At 45.1% G+C, this 21,577-nt stretch overlaps 1 long non-coding RNA gene across 1 annotated transcript in view; it reads left to right on the top strand.

Moving 5' to 3' along the window:
• LOC133954907 (uncharacterized) overlaps positions 1 to 21,577 on the top strand; it is an 84,873-nt gene that overhangs the window by 39,610 nt on the left and 23,686 nt on the right. Inside the window, exon 2 of the long non-coding RNA XR_009920836.1 lies at positions 13,765 to 13,946. This is a non-coding gene — a long non-coding RNA (uncharacterized LOC133954907). The remainder of the gene's footprint in view (positions 1 to 13,764; positions 13,947 to 21,577) is intronic.

The raw sequence follows: 21,577 nt of genomic DNA, 5'->3' as shown, positions 1-21,577 counted from the left end.
GCAAGTACACAAGGTGTCTGCAGGGATGGTTGCAGCTGATATAGGAGAAATAACCTTTTATTGAAAATGATATGGTAGAAAGTAGGAAACAATTATTTTAAAGTCCACGTAGCCACAGGGAAATATATTGTCCACTGAGTTCCCACAGTTTAAACTCAAGCCTGGCTGCAGAAAGGGATATTTTCTGATGAGCGGACGCATGCTGTTCGGTCCCAGTGGTCCTCCCAGGGACAGACAAGGTGCATTCCCAGTCAGTCACTGCACTGTGTAATAAAAAGAGAGAAAGAAACCAGAGAGGCAGAGTCTGCAGAGGAATCCACGATGCAGCCACAGAGACGACGCGGTCCCCTGGGCAGCATAATGAAGCCCTCAGTAGGACCATGTTGTTTGAATGCACTTCAGACGGGAAGGGGGAGAGATGTACAGCCTCATATGCATCCACTCACCACATCATATTTCGACAGCCATGAATGAGGCCCTCACACAGGCAGCCCCCACTGACCTCGAACGGTCAGAGCCAGAGCCTTTCACAACATGTCCTCGGGACAATGCAGGGAAAATCTCTTTCTTGGGTCTGCACCAAGCAGAACCCTTGGGGAAGACGCGGCCTGTCTTCAGGCTGCAAGAGCGTAGAGTGCCTCAGAGAGCGAGCGAGCGAGTGAGCGAGCATGAGAGAGACGCTTTGCTTTTCTCAGAAATCTGGAGATTAATGTCATATCTCTCAGTGCTTCATGTGGTCTTCAGCTCTTTTTGCAAACTTGTCTTCTGCAAAGCTGTTTTTATACGTGCTTTGATTTTGATAATTAATAAAAAACTGTCGTGGGTCTGGAAGTGATGGAGACAGCGACTACGTCATCCCTCTCAGTTTGTGTTACACTGGACTGAACAGTGGCCAATAAGGGCCAGACGTGAATATGACAGCTACAACACAGACCTACAGCAGTATTAGAAAGCTGTGCCTAGTAGCCACATTAGCAGCTAACCCCCATTTCTGCAATTACGTCCCTGGCTGAAAGCTCAAGACGCTGATTCTACAGACATAAACATACCCAGACTTTGTAATTGTTGTATTCGCGACCCGCCATTTGTTTTGTTTTTCATCAAAGATTTCAGAACTCGATACGGTTGCACTAATGATCATATTTTCTTACCCTTTAAACGGCTTTAAGTATTTTAGCCTTAAACCTTTTCCTGCGTCCACTTCTCATTGTGTGGTATATTTTCAACTCTTGAATATACACTGGAACAAATAAGGCCTCTGTTAGAAAAATCCACATAACCAGCAGGGAAACTTCATCTTCCCCCACTGTCTCCAAATTATTGTTTGCCGCTGTTTGGTTTCTTGTTGTTAACGTCGTTCATTTTGCACAATACATCAGTCTGGAACAGGTTGACTCTTTGACCCAGGACTTAACAGATATTCAGATGATAATGCAAATGTTTCTCAGACAGTGCATTTTGATGACTGTTGAAGTACTTACCCTCCCCAGGCCATGATTCAAAGGGGAGTTTTCAGTGAATAAGCCAACTTTAAAGAAACCATTTGTATTTTCTGTTGGGGGAGAACAGCCTGTTTTTGACGGTAAGTGTGTCAACTGTTGTTCCTGCATGAGGCACTGCTGTCTCACTGTTGACAGATCTCATAAGGATTACATGTCAGCCTCCACCTATCAGAGCCCTAGTCCACACTGTCTTCTCCTCTGTTCCCTTGACTCCATTGTGTGATGAATCTCTGTTAGTCCTTCCTCATCCTTGAGTCTCTTCATCTTCACCTCTTCACCTGCCCCCTGTGTGCTCAGCTGAGCAGGCCTTCTGTCCCAACAGCCCCCCCCCCCACCCCCACCCCACTCCAATCTCCATTTGGAGGCAGGAATCCACTGGAATCCCCTTTTGATAAAGGCAGAGAAGAATCGCAAGGCCAGAACACAGGCAGGAAGCCTGGTTGAAGCAAGGTACTATTTTGGTGTAACACTCCCATTGTCCGTGGACTGGGGATGGCCGGCTGCCTGGGGGAGAGGGTGGAGGACGTCAGAGAGAGAGAGAGGTGTAGAGAGAGACAGAGGGGAGGAATGATGTAGTGCGAGGACATCGCACCAGTACGCACACTCCTTCTCCCTATCCTCCCTCCTCCAGCTCTGATCACTCAGAGGGTCCTCTGTCCCCCTTTTCACTGTTGAACTCATGTCACACTCGGAAACATGTGCAAAGGAAGGGGCCGGGGGGGGGGGGGGGTGGTTGGTGGTTGGTCGGAGTGGGGGTGTCTGTTATGTAACGGTGCCTTCCCTAACAGGAGCTTCAGCCTCTTAAAGATGTAGTTTGCAGAGGTGCAGCTGAAACTCAAACATCAAACGGCTATTAAAAGAGACAAGGGAGAGATGATGTCAGTGTTTGGTCCCATGTCCGTTTGTGGTGCCGGATCCCTTTGGTTGTCCGGAGCTGCAATCATGTCCCGTGCTAACAATGACTGTTTTTAGGAAAGGGTGGGATGGCTCGATGAGAGAAAGGGAATGTCGGCCTTGGGCTTCTTTTTTTATTTTTTTTTAATTGAGATGTAAATATGGAACTTTCGATGTGGAAAGACGAGAGCGTGCTTGGAAAATGATGTGTTATCAAACTGTCACAGACGTGCAGGGGAGTCCCAGCTATCCCCGAACTGTAATCAGGCAAAAATGCTGGAGCTTTCTGTTTCATCTAGAGAAGTTCATACAGTATGTTGCAGGGTTGTGAGTGTGTGAACTAAGAGACACCACAAGGCCACTCACCGCACACACAGAAACACACACACACAAAATAAAGATGAGGGGAGGGGGGAATCAATGTATGTGACGGGAAATGTGTTCTTGTTTTAGTTTTACTGGAAGGCAAGGTCTCATGGCTGCATCCTCCCAACTGTCAGAGGCCCCTGCTCCTTCAGGTCTGAATCCCTCAGAGACTGTGAGACGCACCAGCGGAGACGGGCGTTAATGAAGAGAATCAAAATAACTCACACTTCAGGTCCTCAAATCAAATCTCGCTGATTTGTCTGCTCATCATCTGTCTGCATTGAAAAGAAAAAATCCCCCCAAAAAACTTACCTCATCTTTAAAATGAGAAAAGTAAAAGTACAGATTATCTTCTCCTGGCAGTATCGCCTTGTCTCATGTGTTTTGCAAATAGCTGTAACATTTAAACATTAACTGCTGGGTAATCAGGGACTAAAACAACCCAGCAACTAGAATGAGTTTCTCCGCGTCCGCTCAGAAGGCTGCACAAACAAACAAGATGAAGGTCGAAGTAAGTGCTCCGGGCTACATGTACGTCATGTGTGGGCCACCGAGTCGACGAGCATTAAAGGCCACACAAACACACACCCACCCACCCACCCACACATCAAGCAGATGTAGATGCACGAAACTGCACCTATAGACACACAAGCGAATGTACACACACATGCACACACTCCTAACACTTGCCCTCTCAGACTTCAGTGGGCCTCCATTCAGCCTTCATGCACACCCACGCGTTCCTGTTGCTGCACTCGTCTTACCGAGGGCTCGGGCTGAGCCACCGAGCCAGCTGGTGATAACAGCACTTCCTCCCCGCTCCCCTTCACTGTTGTGCTCTTACCATCTGCGGCAACTGGCTGGGGCCGAAGCGTCATGTTACCCACACAACTGGAGGACCCATGATCCTGAGGACACACATACACACACACACACATACACACACACCTCATGCTATTCACAACTGTAACGGCTGTGAGATGTAGAAGTGAAGAGAGCAGGAAGGAGTCCAGGGTAGTTACTGTGAATTTGGACACAAAAGTTGGGACCAAAAGGCAAAAATGTTCCTGGAAGGAAAGTCACAGAAGGACGTGTAACGTTTAGAAACAAAGTATTTTAGTCAGCGAGTAGCAGCCAAGAAGAATTCAAGAAGGGAATAGATCCTGAGAGAGCAGGGAGAGGGGGAGAAGTAGTTTTCCATATTTTAAAATGTTGATTATGACAATAAAGTGAAAGTTAGGGCATCGTCACCCCAGCCTTTCTTACCTCTGCCAAGGAGGTTCCGTTTTCACCCCTGTGTGTTTGATTGATGGTTGGTTGGTTGGTTGGAAAGAGCCCAAACAGGCAGAACCAGACATTTGTCATCACTTTCTCAATTACTGAGAAGAGGGTGGTTATTCACCAGGAAATGATACACTGATCTTGATAAATAAATGACTCTTATTAAGCGGAATCTTATCTATGAGTGTGTGTAATTTCATGCAGATCCAAATAAAAATCTTGCACGATAACAATCCCGGGGCTACAGACCTGTGATATCACTGGGATGAATTATCTAGATCTATGGATGCTGAGATATTTCACCGAACAGTTGAATAAAGACGATGAATCACTCCCATGAGATATCACAATATATAGATAAACTCGTGTTTGTGGTATGGCTACATGTTTTCAGCGCTGGTCAAGTATTACTGTGGTGTTTGTGATTATAAATAGAAACCCTTTCCAATCAGGAGACCATTCTAGCGGCAGGAGGTGGCGAGGAGGCGGTAGAGGGAGAGGAGGAGGAGAGAGGAGAGCGGTGTCGTTCGTGGAGGGAGGGCGAGAGTGGCATGTGGCTGGTTGGTATCCTTGGGAAAGTTTGCAGCTCGCTCTCCCACTCCCTGGATCTTAGCTGGGGACAAATACCACATGGAGCTGAGAGGAAGCCCGCTGGAGTGTGCAGGGCTGTGAGCACACAGGAATGTTTCACTTCAAATGGAAAATGTTCACAGCTGTTAGTTAGGCTATCTCTCTCACTCCATTTCTCTATCTCTGTCTATCCATCTCTCCCACTGTGTCAGTCGCTCGCTGCTATGCTTAGCTCAGCTCCTTGTGTGCTCATGACAAACGGTATTTTTAGCTCCGCTGTGGCTTCTTGTCCATTATTTGTTTGTTTTTTTCCTTGAATTCTGAGTTTAATATCCACACAACACAGGCTACTCATCAGTTTTCCAACATGGGATTATTTTTTTTTATTGTGTTGTCCTGGAAGTCCGGCCGATTCCACATATTAGCTATCTTTTCATGTGGGTGCCCGATAGCGAACGGCCCGCAGTGTGTTTTGTATCCGAAAACATCGTTTGGGAAACCACACACTTGACAATGTGTGGCATGAAAATACCGGAAGCCCTCGCCTGACCCACAAACAAAAATGACAACAACAATGACAACACAGGGTTTCCGTCGCCACATCAAACTGTCTGGAGCCTGATGAGTCTGGTTTGGCTGCAAACGAGTTGGATCTCCACATGTTTGGGACCATAGATGCCCGGCCTCAGTAATTCTGCTAGTTGGAGGTTCTGCAGCCTGCCACACACACAATACAATGCAAACTATTTGTGTGAGTGTGAGTACTCTGCCTTTGGATGCAAAATTTCAGACTGGGTTAATTGGGGAGGGCTTTTCCAAATATGGACAAAAGCCACGTACCCAATTAGGGAAAAGATGATTTTTTTTTTATGGTCAGTGGTGAAGCTTAGGTTAAGGGTTTAGGGTTAGGCAAGTAGTAGTTGTGGTTAAAGGGTTACGGCAGGGGTGGGGAACCTCTGGCATTTGAGCGGTGCACGGCCCGCAAGTCACTTCATAAAAACACAAGAAGCATCTCAGAAGTGCAAAAACATCCTCATGACAGCAAATATTTTCTCATGTAAGAAAATAACATGATATAGTGGAGTAACGTGAACTTCAGGGTGGTCCCCCCCCCCCCCCCCCCCAGTCTGTATGCTGCATGTCACAGTCCGGGTGAATGAAGCCCACATGTAACTGTCGGGTGTCGTTGTTGAGAAGTATCTTGGCAACTGTCAAGAAGAGAAAAAGTAGATTGGGAATGTTTTTTCCAAGAGAAACGGACAAACACTTGTGTATTTTTGTTGCGGTAAAAGACGATGTAGTGTGCTGCAGTGCGCTGAACATGCTCACAGTGATTGAATAGGCACATGTCCGGATTAGGTTATGTGGGAGAGTTATGTGGCGAGCGAGCTGGTAGCTACGAAGATGGAACATCATTCAGGAGGAGAATTTGTGTCTTGTTGGTGTAGCTGCAAGAATACGATAAATTAAAAACAACAAACCAAAGAAAACAAATGCTATAGCTAATCAATACGCTGGTGAGTTCACGAAACTCCTTCAGGCTTTTGACGAGAGGTTTCAGGGCATGAAAAGTGAACTGAACAAGTTGTTTAATGTAAAGTGAAACCTGCTGATTTGCCTGAAAACCTACAACATTTAAATTCTCTCTCTTTAAAGCAACCTCTCTCTGCTCATGCATAATGGCCACGTGACATAACAGCCTCTCTGATAGTTAGGGTATGATGTGGAAGACTATTTCTGTGACAAGGACTTCAATAACCATGACCTCAGGTGCAGAGCGTCACACTTCCCAGCAGCAGAAACCTTCCCTGAAAGATGAAACCAGCACAGAACTCTGACCAAACCAAGCAGCAGGTGTAAATATATAAAAACATTCAGACTCAAGATTAGATGCAGCTTCTGCTCCTGTTTATTCAAGTCAGTTTGGTCATTGAGATGTTCCTGCAGCCGTTTGACCAACAAGTTGTGTGTGGGTGTGTGTCTTTGAAATGAACAGGCTAAGTAGAGCTTGAAATCCATTTTCAGCTGTCGTAAGTGATGGTGTTACTGTGGCTGATCTACAGCACTACTCAATGTTTACAGTGACTAATTGGGTGCAGTTGTTTTCATCTTGCCTCCTCGTTCTTTAAAAAATTGTTTTTCTAAAGATGCAAGAGGAACTGAGTGGTTCGGCTGCAGGAGCTTGTGGGTCCATTACAGCCTTTAGATGTGATTCTTATATTTGTATCCAACCCCATTTATGATTTGTGTGGAACAGTGATGTTTGAGGTGTCCTGATAATAAATCCTCCAAATACGTAAGACATCAGGATATGCTCGATTTTGGTATGAAATCCAAATAAAACACTACTACCAACTATGACCTCAAACAAATTACCATAAAGTTAAACAAACCCTGTTAGAAGAAAAACAAGTTTCACAAAAGAAGAATTAGTTGCAGGGTGTTTGCATTGGATTGTGTTAAAATGTTGTAAAGTGTTCAGACTGGCACCAAAGGATATTGAGATGCTGGTAGTGGTCGGTCGATCAGTCATGAGGTTGTCGTCAGCTTATTATTTTTGCACTGACCTGCGGATTGTGTGTTTTCACTGTAATTCATGATGCACAACTTTGATTTTCTAAAGTTGATTGCGTCTCCATGTGCAAGCTCCCATGCAATGTAACCCCCTAAAGTCTACCTACACACACACACACACACACATATAATATATATATATAGACAGAGTGTATATATACAACACCACCCAACAAACCACCCACTAACTTACCCAGAGGCTTAAACCAGGGTTTTCCTTTTTTCTTCTAAAACCACTTCCCTGCCTTTCCCTTGCTCCAGGTGACGACACGCTCTTGGAATTCACTCCTTGTGCTGGTGGTGCTCTGAGAAAGAGAAAGAGAGAGAGACTGTGTTGTTCAGATCTTTGTGCTCTGCAGCCACTAACCAGGACCAGTTGGTGTCTCCTTTCTCCACACTCTTTGCTTTACCCCTCCTGTCCTCTCTCTCTCTCTCTCTCTTTAGCATTTATTCTCTGACTTTTCTTCCTTCGCTCGTTCTCTTTCCTGTCTGGGCTGTGGCAATTTTTTAAGTGTTTGGTTTGAAATCAGGCTCCCTGTAATCACAGGGGGTCCGCAGACTGGGGGGGGTGGGGGTGCAATTGGGTTGTTAAGGGGATACTAAACTGTGCTGTGGTGGGCTGAGGGTGGAGAGTGTTGCTCATGTGTAATTGCTAGCTTATATATTGTAGGTTGGTACTGTGCCTTTGCCTTTAGCGGATATCTTACCACACTGTGCATGTAAAGAAAGCTGATTGTGGATGTGTGCCTGTGTGCATCCACTGGGTGTGTGTGTAAGGTAGACATGGGGGGCATGCTGCTGGGTCCTCTGGAGGCATGTGAAGGGAAGAGCTCCCCCTCCTTCCTAAAGCCGGCTGGCTGTAGATTGATGGGGGAGGTGTTGCCCCTGCTCACTCATCCATCACACACTTTATTTGGGTTTTAGAGGAAAGGAAAAAGGAAAAAAGACTTCCAAATATATCAGAGCCGGGGGGCTGGGGTGTGGAGGGTTGAGGAGTTGAGTAAGGGGAGGCCCCTTGTCCTGCCTAGTTCTCCTCTCCTGCCCCCCCCCCTCTTTAGGCAGATGCTGGAAAAGAAGTCTTACCCTTGTGACCCCCTCCCATTCTCCAGCTCCAGCACTGATAACAAAAGACAGATAAAGCCAAATGGGGTGGGGGGGGGGCAGATTTAGTGAAGATTAGTGAGCAGGTTTGAGATTTCCACTGAGGCTTGTGTCATGTGTGAGTGTGCACGCACATGTTTATATGCGCCCTGATAAACGTGGGGGTGCCCAATAGGAGGCCGCGGTGTAAGGTGGTCTGAGGGTGGTCGGTGGTCTTTGTTCTGCCATGCGGGCCGGGCAGGGTCCGCGGTGTGCCAGGACAGTGAGGCCAAATGAGGTTGCAGTGCTGACAGAGGAAACAATGCATGTAGTGCCATGCCTCGATGCCTCCCGGGGGATGAAAAGATTTATGTAACAAGCAGGGGTATAGTAGCTCCGCGAGTAAACACAGCTTACACACGGCCAAAGTTAAATGTGTCCAGGATTTCTACATGTGCAGATGGACAAAATCAATGCTGGGTATACAAATCAAAAAAACGTGTAAACCTTCAGGAGAACATGCATAATAAAAATCACATCTCAGCTACCACTGTACCTTATAACAACTCGTGGGCCCAACTCGTTTTATTAAAACTCTGTCCTCATATTAACATATCATCAGTAAAAAGAAGTGTTTTCCTTTAGAAATGGATATGCAGCAGCGTGAAGTGCGACATAGACACAACAAACAAACACAACATCTCTGGCCCTTTTCTCAAGTGCCTATAGGAAAGTTGGACTTCTCCGACGGGGCTATCAAATTAAGAAATCAGTGTTTCCTGTTATTGCTGCTGTGGAGATTGCCGGTGGTTTGAAGGCTATAGCTTATGCCAAACCCATATGAGCAGAATAATAAATAAATCAACAAAGAAAGGGGAATTTCTACCCTCTGAAATTACACATTGTTCTATTTATATTTGAATTAATTCAAGTCTTGACACTGTTGATCTTTTGCATTTTACAAGACGTCTTTCATTTTGTTAATAATGGAATTCCTTTGCAGGAAAGACATAAAATCACGTTACAGTGCTTTCTTCCCCACCGTGATTTGAACGTTGAATTATTCAATTAGCCAAATACGAATGAAATCATTTATGTTCAAAACGGAAGCTGCTTTTGTACCAGAGTCAAAGTAAATGGAGCTAAATCCTGCAGTTTTGTCATGTAAAATCATGAAAATGGGAAGTTGTAGCAAAAGAAAAAGCAGACCATGTTGGCTTATCCTTGTGGGTTCGAGAGTGTTTGTTTCCTCTGAGAAGCTTCTCCAACTGCAGACCTCATGGTGGATCCCCCAGAGGCCCCATTTGAATCACAAATGTCTTTCATTTCTCAATCGTTCACAGGTTTCGGTCAGTTGAGGAATTTTAGGACCCATTAAAGCCGGGTGACAATGACTTTCACCCCCAGGGCCGCCGCGGGGGTCCGCCCCCCTACTGACCTCTCCATTGCTGCCCAGGCCTTTCTCCAACCGTCCTGCATCGTGGTTCTGATTGGTCCGACACAGAACCCCCGAATCCCCTTTGGGGTCAATGTCTATTTTTCTCTCTGTCGCTCTCTTCCTCCTTGCTGCCTTGTTCTGGCTCAAGTCGGGGCTTATCAAAGACAATCCAGTTCTGTCATGTGGCCAAATCATCTTGACACCCATTTAGCATGCTCATCAGAGGACAGTTATGAATATTCAAGATGGTGCCAGGGGCCAGTGAGCGGCAGAAAGGAAGAGCTGAGAGTGACGGATAGCGGAGGATCCATGTCCAGGAAAAGGGGAGAACGTGTGACAAAGCTTAAATATGTGATTAATATTTATGTATTATAATGAAATTTATGTTATGCAATTTAATTTTAACGTCGAACATTGTTAAAAAAAAGTTTCAACATGAAATGGGACCAGAAAAGGTTGTGTCAGTTTTGATAAGAATATGAAAGATGCTGCAAGATGTGTTCAGAGATCATTCCGCAGATAAAACATTTTTTGTAAACTGCAGGAAACTGGTAATGAAAAGAAGGAGATATGATGGTTCCATACGATATAGGCTGGTTGTCCAGGTCTTGGTTGGACAACTGATTGTTTGTAGAATGTCCATCGGACACAAAAGTCATGACCTAGGGGCAGGTCACAAAAAGGAAACGAGACAGGGCCTAAGATTCACTGCTGGAGGAGACCACAAGAGGAGGCTGGTGGAGGAGGAAACCCCTTTGTCAAAGACTGTTTTAAGACTTCCACGTCTGGAAGCAATAATTCATACTTTTCCTCAAAGGTCAATGGATTTGAAGCTAATGGTGATTTCTCTGGACAAATCTGGAGCCTAATTTTCTCCATTAAGTCAAATACCAAACATTATAATTTATTACAGGAGCCTTTTAAACACTGGAGGCTTATCTTTGATGCAGTGGTGCAGACCCATGTGTCAGTGCAGCTCTATGGTTTGTCTAGTTAAAACCATTGATCAGATAATTAGAGATATGGACAGGTCAATTAATTAATTTGCAATTAATCATTACTTCCAGAAGGACATTTGCTTCGTACAAATAAAACTTCAGTTTACTGTGAGTGATGAAGGGATTGTAGTTCATACATTATCCACTGAATCCACCGGGGAACCACCAGAATAGAATGAAACCAAACGGAATAGAACAGAATAGCATTCACATGTTTTGAGGACACGGAGTTCACGAGGGGTTGCGTCAGGAACAATGGTCGACTAAAGTTGTGAATTATATTTCCCAGCTGCGCGCTATTGATTTGTTGCAATTTGGTGTTGAGTCTCATGGAAAACCCTTTGGCACTGCTTATGAAACACAGACTTCTTTTTTTTTGTTATGTTCTTGATCCTCTTGTGCTGCTGACCACTGTTTGGTTATGAATGTATTGGATCTTGTGAGAACAAGAGGGCCGAGCCAGGAAGGAGAGAGCTCGTGTGAATGAGCCTGTCTGTCCCGTGGACACCGACGTCAAAAACTCTCTAGGATCACGTCCAAGTTGAGACAAGTGGTCGTTCTGCCTGAGAACGCGGCACCGTTCCAAGCTTTGATGTCTCAGCTCTGAAAGATTGGAGATGGGGCGACAAAGGACGGGTTATCACGGGTGTTGCATCTTCATGACTGGGGGATGCTTGTGGGCCGAGATGGTGTTTGCGTATTTGTGCTTTCAGAATATTTTCCGGTTGACATTGTGCGGTTACAGTTGAATGAACTGTCTCAGGGAAATCATCTGATACATCACAAATTCATCTCCGTTGCAAGGTTTCCCATTTTGTCTCTGAAATCCCCCGTGTGAAATCAGACCAGAGTTTTTTCCGCCTTGAACCACTGAGCAGACAGAAGGCGCTTCAGTTGTTGACATGAACACACGGATCTGTCGAGATGACTTCATCGTAAACAAATAAGACAGAGCCGACAGTGGTGCAGTGGTCGAAGGGTAAATTTGTGAAGGTGGGACTGGGAGAGTGGTCTGGTGTGCAAGGGGCATGTAAAGGGCAGTAAAAGAAGGCACCTTTCTTTAGATGAATTTTCTTATCTAGCATTCACTTTCGATATGCAGAGATGCTTGAGTGACTAGATAAATGGTCTAAAACAAGTCTTGCTACTGTGGTAAACGTATTTCTTTGACCTCGGAGTGTGTGAGTGTATGTGTGTTAGTGTGCGTGTGTGTGTTTGTGGCGATGCAACTCCTTTGAACGTCCCTTCACAACTCTGCCTACTGTATCTCATTGAGATGAATAGGGGTCAGGGCCGGGCCACCCACTCGTCACCACAGCCCCAAAAACCTCTAGAAAGACCACTTGTGCCACGCCTCGGAGAACAGTTTGGTTCATGTGGATGTTTGTGTGCAGCGGATGGGTTTGTGTTTCTTAGAAGTCAAGAGTGTTGGTGCATTCTTTGATTATTGTTATTATTGGTTAATTAACATGGCATCCAACGTGTTAACATTTAAGACATCTGAAAAACCCGGAACCTACACGGAGAAATCGCAAAGATTTGACTGGTGCAATCACAAATGTGCTGATATACTGTATTTTTGCTTTTTTTTTTTGTAATGTTTTCTCTGTGGAGAATTTGCCATGTTATTGACAGTGAATGTTCCACCACAACAAGTCCCCGCCGAGATCCTTTTTGCAGGGGCAACATTTCTGCATCCTCGGTTTAGCGCCGCCCGGGGGATTAATTGGATGAGAGAGATACAAACAAGCAGAATGATGCGTGCAACCAGAACATTCTCCAGCACAGACATATGCGCTGTGGGAGACTATTCAGATATTAATAGTTTCGGGGCCAAACGCTTTAGTACAAGTATAACAAGGTTTGTGACAGGCATGAAGGTTGCATGACAAACAACAGGAAAAGATCCTTCACAAATAGAATTTTAAAAAGCCACCTCCACATCACACCAAAACACCGGTTTGCACCATCTGTAGGCTATAATGCAAGTCCATAAGTCTTCCCTCTTTGATCCCTCAATTCCAGTCATGTTCCTTCAAGGGAGCTCTGCAATTTTCGGCCTGATGAGGAGGGCGTCTATCTAAAACAGTCCTGGCCCATCTGTGTCACAGGCCAGATCTGTCATTATCTGCCTTTTATTGTTTTCCCTATGGTGTAGCTGGTGTTATTCCGCTGTGTCCCCTTTTCCCCGTCGCTGCGTTCCACCTGATGAGTCACAAAGGTCGGGTGGATGAGCTCGTCTTCGGTGACAGCGGTAGAAATGATTTTTCTTGTATAAACTCCGAGTTGAGTCAGAGCGCTGTGGTCAGAACAGTTTGTGACTTGTGGTTGAGTCATAAAGGTACAAAATGACTGGATCAGAGCTCGGTGCGATGGAAGTTCATTTCAGGAAGCAGGTTTATCATCACTGAGCGCTGAGCTGGAGAGGTGGAGGAGGATTTAGGGGAGACCACATAATCAGAAGATCCCAGCATGAATCACATCTCAGCTCTTGTCAGTTGTCGTGGGTTTTTTCTGCAAACACACATCTGCAGCACTGCTTAGGTCTGAGATTCTGTCTATGATAAGCTGTTTACTTGCTGCATTTTTCTTCTGATTTCCACAAAACAAACAAAAAAACAATGTAGTCCGTTAGGTTATTAGACCAAATCCAACATACTGGTCATGATTCGGATTTAACGTAACATCGGGTCGACCTGGGACCATCTTGCCCTCGTTGACCCTTCACAGGCGGACAGATACTTTCTACTGCAGCCAGACAAATGCTGCCCATTCCGTCAGCTTGCTAGCAAGGGCAGTGAGGTAGATAATAATTGTCAGCTTGGTTGTGCCACTGCCAATAGCCATGGTGGGCTAGGCCTGTTGCGTTTGGTTGAGTGGGAGTCGATCACTGTGGGCATTGGGAGTCTGGAGGGCTGGGGGGGGCACTTGATCATGGCCAGCCTCAGATGACACACACATCAAAAAAAGAATAGAAGACTTTAATGGGCATATGATAAACAGAGAATTGCTTCTTCATCTTCTGTATTGTAACTTTGCTCTCTTTATTCTTTTATCACAGACAATCCAGATGTGAAATCAAAACCCAGTATTCATGAAGACACAGAGGAATAATATGATGGACAGCAGAAGGATAAGCGGCACCAACAAGCCCCCCTCCCCTCTTGGCACACCTGGGTGTCATGATAAACATGGCGGAAATAAGCGAAGAAGAAGATCTGAGCCCACGGGTGAGCCTTCAATGTAAGTCATAGAGCTTTAATCTTTTAATGAAGGCAAGTGTTTGACCTTTGGATTTTAAACCGGTCACCAGGTCACGTCCCACCGCTGAGCAGCTCCTCTCTGCACAGGAGGTTTACGTTTTCATTGCTGTTAGCGGGATTACGCAAAAACTACTAAACCAATTTTATTGTAACTTCCTGGAAGGGTTTGGTGGATGAACCCATTAAATATGGTTTGAATCTTGACGAAGGAACACAGATCCAGGATTTAACTTTCACTTTTTATGACAACATGTGCAAGAAGGTGATTTCCCAGAGAATAATGCATGGATCTTGATGGGGAAATAAAAACATATTTTGGGGACTATATATTTAGAAGCGTTGGCAATTTGTTGATGATCGTCCCTCCAGTAGATCTGTATTTATTCTGATAAGTTTGTGTTTACATCAAAACCATGGGAACGAATCCCCCCCCCACCACCAGACCCCACCTGATCTCCATATACCTGCTCTGGGCTTGTCTCTCTGGTTTTCAGCCCTCAGAGGAAATGAGTTTTTCCGTCCGCCCGTGCACACATGAACATTTATCACTCAGATCAGTCACAGTTGTGGATAAAGAGGAAAAAGTGGTCTGGCATGAGAACAGTTGCTAAGTCCTCCACATTTATGTCACCAAAGCATTTGGTGGCCACTTAAATTGGGACCTCCTGTTTAGACTGTGGGAACTGTTGGCAGTTGGTGCAGCATCGACCAATATTCAGGCTCGTCTTGGCGAGACAAACAACTTTTGTGATCCTTTGGTAACTTCCTCACCTATAGTGCAAAAATAATAAATCTAAGAATGTGGTGAACATTTATCAATTTCTACAACTTTTAAAATAAGCTAATACTTGTGTGCAATACTTCTCTGTAGTTTATTTATAATTTCACTTTTGTCCCTTTTCAGACTATTTAATGTGTAACACAGCAGAGAACCCAGCATATCTGCTGTGGCTCTTCTAAACTGTCAGATGTTTTCACTCTTCGTCTCCTCCCTGCGATGGAACAATGAGTCCAACAATAGCATCTCTGTCATTATCAAATTTCCAGGGCAGCTACCGTAGCAGTAATAAGGTGTTGGAGAGAACAGTGTAATGTAATGCATCCCAATGGCCCCCTCTGGACGTGATAATAAACCTCAGGTGTCCAAAGGAAAAGGTTCCGCTGTGGAAAACACACACAACGTACGTCAGGACTCTGACCCGGGAAGCAAACCTGGGGACCCTTGTAGTTGGAGGTAATGCTGTAATCGTTCAGGGCAGGAAACATTATGAAACAGGGGGAGGCCTGCATGTACAGTATGTCTATTTTTTCTTTTCCCACTTGTAGGACTAATTTTACCCTGTTGAATCAGAGGAGCCCACATGCAAAATATGCCAAATGCAGCCTCATTCCTGAATTGTCAACACCTCAGGGCTGAGTTTCCCCAACGCCCTCACATAGTGTTTCATGAGTAAACAGCCTGTAGATGTAAATGGCTTTCTCCCTTGTCATGGCGGAGCTCACTTCCTGTCACCGGCCCCGGGGCTGGAACGCACAATGACGGACAACACCCACATTAGCTCCCCAGCAGGCAGGCAGTTCTGACAGGCCGGGTGACACAGGGGTCATTTGTTTCTGTCAGAAGCCCAGAAATAGTCCCCGACTCCTCCTGTACTGCACAAAGCAGGCGTGCGCTCATCGGCCTCATCTGGGCGGGATGTGCTCTCGCTGTGATTACCTGCCACTGCAGAGGAAGGGAATTTCTCTGAGGACCTATGGAAAAATTCTGCTGTCGGCCAAGTGCCATGATTAGTGCCCCCCAGCCTGTTCCTGGGTCAGCTCCGAGGGCGAAAAGGGTCTAGACCAGTCAGGGGATTTCCCTGCGCTGTTATTACTGCTACTTCCAGTCGAACGCCAGCTCTGAGGGCTGACGTACAGTGTGTGCTGGGATCAGACATTTAGGTTTTACATATGGTTTGACTATTGTATTGTTAATGGCTTTGATTTTTTCATTTCATATTTGATGTCAGTGGGTCAAGTGATAGGAGGGTGGGAACCAGTGCCCTCTTATTAAGGCTGAAAAACATGTTTTATACTATTTATCTTTATAATCTTATATTAAATTGATTGATTGATTTGAAATGTGCAGTGGAAGGAGCCCTGCCCACTACAGTTAAGATCTTCCAGCTCGCTGCCAGAGCTCTAACAGAGCATTGTGCGCTACAAACTCAGCGGTGGCGTCTGCCAGAAAAAGCACGACCGGTTAATGGCTCGGAACTCTGGCTTATCTTGGCCATCGACACAACAAAAGCTATAATTATCTGCAAAATAAACTCACTTCCTTGATTTTTAGACAAATAATGCATTAAACCGTTCCAGATAAACTTTGTTTTCCACGTTGTTGCCAGCCCGTGTGGAGGAGGAGGAGGAGGAGGAGGAGGAGAGGCATTCAGGCCACCAATAATGAAAGAGCATTTTATTGGGCTATTGAGGAAGTTCTTTGCCTTCTATGTTCCAGTGCTTCATAAAATATGAACACCTTATATAAGCAATTATTACTTGAAACTCTGTTTTGTTCTCTGAAAACAAATTACCCCTGGTGGGTCTCAGCGGCCAACAGATTGAGTTTTTCTCGTGTATGTCAGCATTTTGTGTCTCCCAAGGCCAACTTTATATAGGCCCAGACATTATTTTTGGCATTTTTTTCTGACGTGCACCTCCCACTCCTCCCACTCTCTCTGGCCGACCTCCACGAGGGCCGAGGAAGCCTGGCACTCGCCTGATGCTCTCAGCCAGCCCCGGGCAGCTGGGATCTAGGGGAGCTCCCCGCAGTTCTGCAGTGTGCTGGCAGCTCCCTTCCTCTTGCCCCCGCCACTCTTAATTCTGCCTTTTTACTTCCAGCCAGCTTCAGAATACAATACAGAGGAGCCCTGTGCTGTGCTGTGGACACACACACCCTTGGGCGTACACACACACACACACATCCACACTTTTATAAGCCATTGAAAGAGACAAGACCAAAGGCGGAAAGATGCCGCCCCTCAGATGCCGGGGCCTTGGCTTCGTGTGCCACTCGACACAGACGGCCGCACACAAGATAACTGTTGTTTATTGTTTATGGAAGGACCCTCTGCCACACTCCACGCTCTCTTCATCTGGAGACTCCAAGGGCCACAGCCAAGAGCCACGGGGGAAAGGAAAGATGGAACCTACTGTATCTACTGTATGTGTGTGCGTGTGATGCCCCTGTGTGTTCGGTTGATGGAAAAGTAGAGGTGAAGAAGGGAAGTGTTACCTTATATTGAAATCAGGTAAACCAGAAGAACCTGTGATGTTAGTGCAGTGATCACAGAGCTGGATTCCTGCTATTATTTAAAAAGAGTGTGCAGATGTTGGGAAAACTCAGTTATTAGCAGCACTTTCCGGGAAAATTCACTGGGTTTGACCTTTGTCGGGTGTTAATAGTCGTTAATTCGTTTTTTTTTTCTCCGTTAGCAAAAGGAACCTCAGTCAATGGCACCACTCATTGGTTGTGCTGTGTAAAAAATATTACATGTTAAAAAGTATTGCACTCAATTTTATTTTATGATTCCACTTTACGAGGCTGAATATACGTTAGGCAGGCGGTTCTGCCCGCTCAGGTCTCGGCTCCTCCCGGCACCTCACAGCCACAGCGCTGACAGGATCTTTTTCAGGTCTGCACCAGGTTCTCAGCAGTTAAAACCCAAAGAAAAAGAAAAAATTCCTTCCTAATGGTGCATGAAAGTAATGATTCACCAGAATATTATTGTATGAACCTGCGGTGGATCTTTTCCACATTACCTCAACGTTTGCACCTAAAGAAAAACGTTTTTTTTTCTTCTCTCTCCTGCTCAAAGCTTGAAGAAACTCCGCTCCACTTGGTTTCATGTGTCTCCCTCGACCTTTCCATCAAACTGTACAGTTGGTGGGGAAGAGGCTGCAGCTGCACACCGATCGGGCCTGATGGCGATGGAGGATGAATAGCGGGGGTAGCCCTGGGCGCTATGAAACAGTCCTGCTGACGACTGTAGCGACAGGGTCACAGCCCCTCCACGCTGCTCCGCAAAGAGGAGAGTGAGAGTAAACAGGCGTAATAGGGAGAGACCCAAAGAGACTTGGACTGTGTTCTTGTAAATAATTGCATTCATTGTTCTCCGCCACTGTTGGTTATGGTCACAAGCTGTTTGGTAGGCCCCTGTCTGTCTGGTGCTCCCCATGAGCCCGGTGTCAGCCCCTACGCCCCCAAGGGGAGCAACTTGTGCCAGGGGTGAGGATGCCAGCTCTCTGACCTGGTGGCCCCCGCGTATGACGTACCCACGCCAGGAGCACACGGTCCCCGGGCCAGCTCGGAGACTCAGGGCGTGCTGTGCGCATGCTGCTCCGCTGTTAAAGAAAGCTGGTTCAAAGAGCACATTCCTGCCCCCGGCCCAGCAGCGGAATAGCAAGCTCCCTTCCTTGTAGTGTCAAAGCACCAGATTGTTTCATTTTATTGCTTTGCCTTTATCTCGGCTGACTCTGGTCCAATCTGATTGGATGCAGCATGTTATTAGCCTCTGTTGTTGGCTGTGGGAACAGCAGATGGCCTATTTGGACCAGATTACCTATACTCCTTATCTTAAGTGAAGAATTCACTACAAGTGCTCAGATGTTTCAAGAAAGCTGCCTGTCCACATTATGGATGTAGTGCGCCACAGTTGAGCTTATCTGGAAGTTAACACCCACTTATACAGTAAATCTGTAATAGGAAAAAAAACACACATGTTTTCACAATGTATATGTTATGTACAGGGGCAGATTCCATTTGTTCTGCAGCAGCAACAAGAAATAGGCAGTTTAAGAATTGTTACTTTTACACCTGTCGTCAATACTACTCCAGAATTTTGTAATGACTAAGACGGAGAAATGTTAGAACCCCTTCCATCCTTGTTTTAGTTTGAAAACCTCTGGGGCTGCTTTGTAGTGTGGACGGACATTTAGGAAATCATCTCTCATTGGATCTTATCAGTTATCAGAAATCCCTCACCTTATTTTTCAACATTGCTGTTCCTATTTTTGTATTTTTTCTGTAACTTCCTGTTTAAACCGGCACCCACATGCCCGCTGTACTTGAATGATGGACAGGGATTATTACTGATGTGGTGCCTCAACGCTTGTGTGGATGGGTTAGAACTAAAATGTACATGCATCAAGCCCCAATTGCTTTGCTTTCCCTTGAAGCTTAAATAAAATAAAAGTATACCTCTTTCCTCACAACAGCTGAAAAGTCTCAGCCGGAAACCTCTCTGCATTACTGCTCCCGAAGTAAAGTTTGCAGAAACAAGCGTGGGAATTAACCCGGCCTCAGTGCAGCATCATCTGCAGCCTATAATGATAGAACCTCAATGACATCATGAGCGTTTGAGTGCGGGGCTCTGGAAACGGTGCCTTGCATCTCCTCAAAATACCAGTGGCTAAGTGGAACACACAGGCTGAGCTCAGCAATGGAAGTCAGATGCTCCCGTGCTTTTTTCTGGCCGTCTAAAGTCGCCCCTTTCCTTTCTTTGTCCGCTGATAGGTTTAGGAGGCTCCGAACGAGGGGCCTCCTCCACAAGGGCCGTGTCTGACTTTACTGTATGGTAAATGTCAGCAAATAAATGCAGGCCTTGGTACCAAAGTGGAATTGGATCTAATCGGCCCCAGGCCACCGCTTTTGATCTGCACCCCCAGTCAGTACAGCGGCCCGCTTCTTGAGTGTACAGCGCATTCAGGATGTTATGGTATTTTTTTTTTTGGTGTATAATAATCTGACGTCACACTGGAGCAAAACTGTTTTCATATGTTTGCTCGACATTATGAAAACCTCGGGTCACGTCTGCATAAATTCAATCTCATCTCATCCCGGTTGCCGCTTGTATGTTTCTTTATGTTAGTTTTTTTTCAGTTTAAATTAACTTCCCGTAAAACTGGTAACCTCTTTTGTACAATATTTATTTCTCTTGGTTTCACATTGTATACTGTACATTATCCCGCTGAGTACTTGCATCTGTGCTGCATTCCTGCAGTGCAAAGTGAATTGCATTTTCACCCGGCAGCTGAAATTTGATACTTCGCCTGGATTCAATGGAGGTTTTACATGACTCTCGAGATCCTGTTGTGAATAACGTGCTCTTCGTGTTAATTGCAAGAGAGATTGTAGGTGGGGACTGTTTTATCAGGTCTGACTGAGGTCAGTCATTCTGCCACAATGGCGCAGAGATCAAACACGGGAGGGAACAAAAACTCCAAGGCCTGCAGGTAGTAAAGCAGTTAAACTGGAAGTATGAACCACCCACACACACACATTCAGTTTCCCAGCCCGTGTGGGTTGATCCCTGAAGATGTGAAACTCAAACTCGTGTTGTGTGTTGGTTTGGATCATGAGTTTGACATCAGATGGTGAATATGTGGTGACTCCCAAGAACGCAGGAGGAAAAATGGTTTTACTGTATAATTTTAATTGCTCCAAGTGTGGTAACATTAAATTACGACATGCTAACATTTCTGTCAGCTGTTGAAATTGTGTAAAAATGTGTCTTGTTATTAAAAAAAGGCATTGCTGGGATATAATCAACAGTGATGAGCTGATGAATGTTTAAATCATATTTTCATTGTGGCACGCAATTAATTTGGCGCTGACGTCAGACCTTCCAGAGACTCAATGGAAAGTGTGTGTGATGTTAAGTTCTTCACTTCCTCTAAAAAACCAAGCATCGCTCCGCTGTGGCATCACAAAAAAAAACTGAAGAAAACAAAAACAGATGCAGATAGAAATGACTGTGGGAGAAAGCATTCGTATACAGAGACTGAAACAATCTCCTAAATTTATGACGGTAATAGATTATTATAATAATAGATCTGCATTGCTGAATATGCACACACAAGTATGGGATTGTTTAAATCCAAGTGCAGTAGTTCATGAGAGAAAATACCCAAAGAATGTCTTGAAATGTGTCTAGGTTCGCCAAGAAGAAGAAATAAAAGAACTGAGGCTACATCCACACACTTACATTTTAATTTAGTTGCTATCTGCCGTCCACACTACTCTGGCATTTAAGATCTGCTAAAACAGAGAAGTTTGAAATCTCTGGAGCAGCGTTTTAGTCTGGACACAGTAACGTTCACACTCACAACAACTCACAAAAGTAGTGTTTGCTGATTTGAGCAAGCGGCTGCACGATCATCTTGTGATCATCAAGTTGCATGAATTTAATGTAGAAAGATTCAAATAAACTTTATTGTACAGAAGTTTAACTAAGAAACACACATAATACGTTTGTATTGTATCTGTTTATAACTAGGTCGTGTGACGTATAAGAGGCAGTAACCTAGAAAGGGGCTGGCTTTTTTAGCTAAGGCCACAAAGACATAGGAAACCAAAGTCCTAGTTACAGAAGCAAAATCAGTGGCTGTGTTAGATTAAAACTACATAATAACTAAAAAGTTTAGCAGTAGACAACAGGCCCAGTTTTACCAGATAACTTGTTCTCACTTCTCTCTCAAACCTCCGAACTCTCTTCATCCCACCTATGACATTTACTGGTGGACTTTCCCCGACCATTTCACATTTCATTGATCTTGTTATACAGTCTCTTA

Source organism: Platichthys flesus, chromosome 6 (genome assembly GCF_949316205.1).
Source record: "Platichthys flesus chromosome 6, fPlaFle2.1, whole genome shotgun sequence".
Lineage (NCBI taxonomy): Eukaryota > Metazoa > Chordata > Actinopteri > Pleuronectiformes > Pleuronectidae > Platichthys > Platichthys flesus.
The sequence above is the reverse complement of the archived record's forward strand: the minus strand, read 5'-3'. Positions and strand labels throughout refer to the sequence as shown.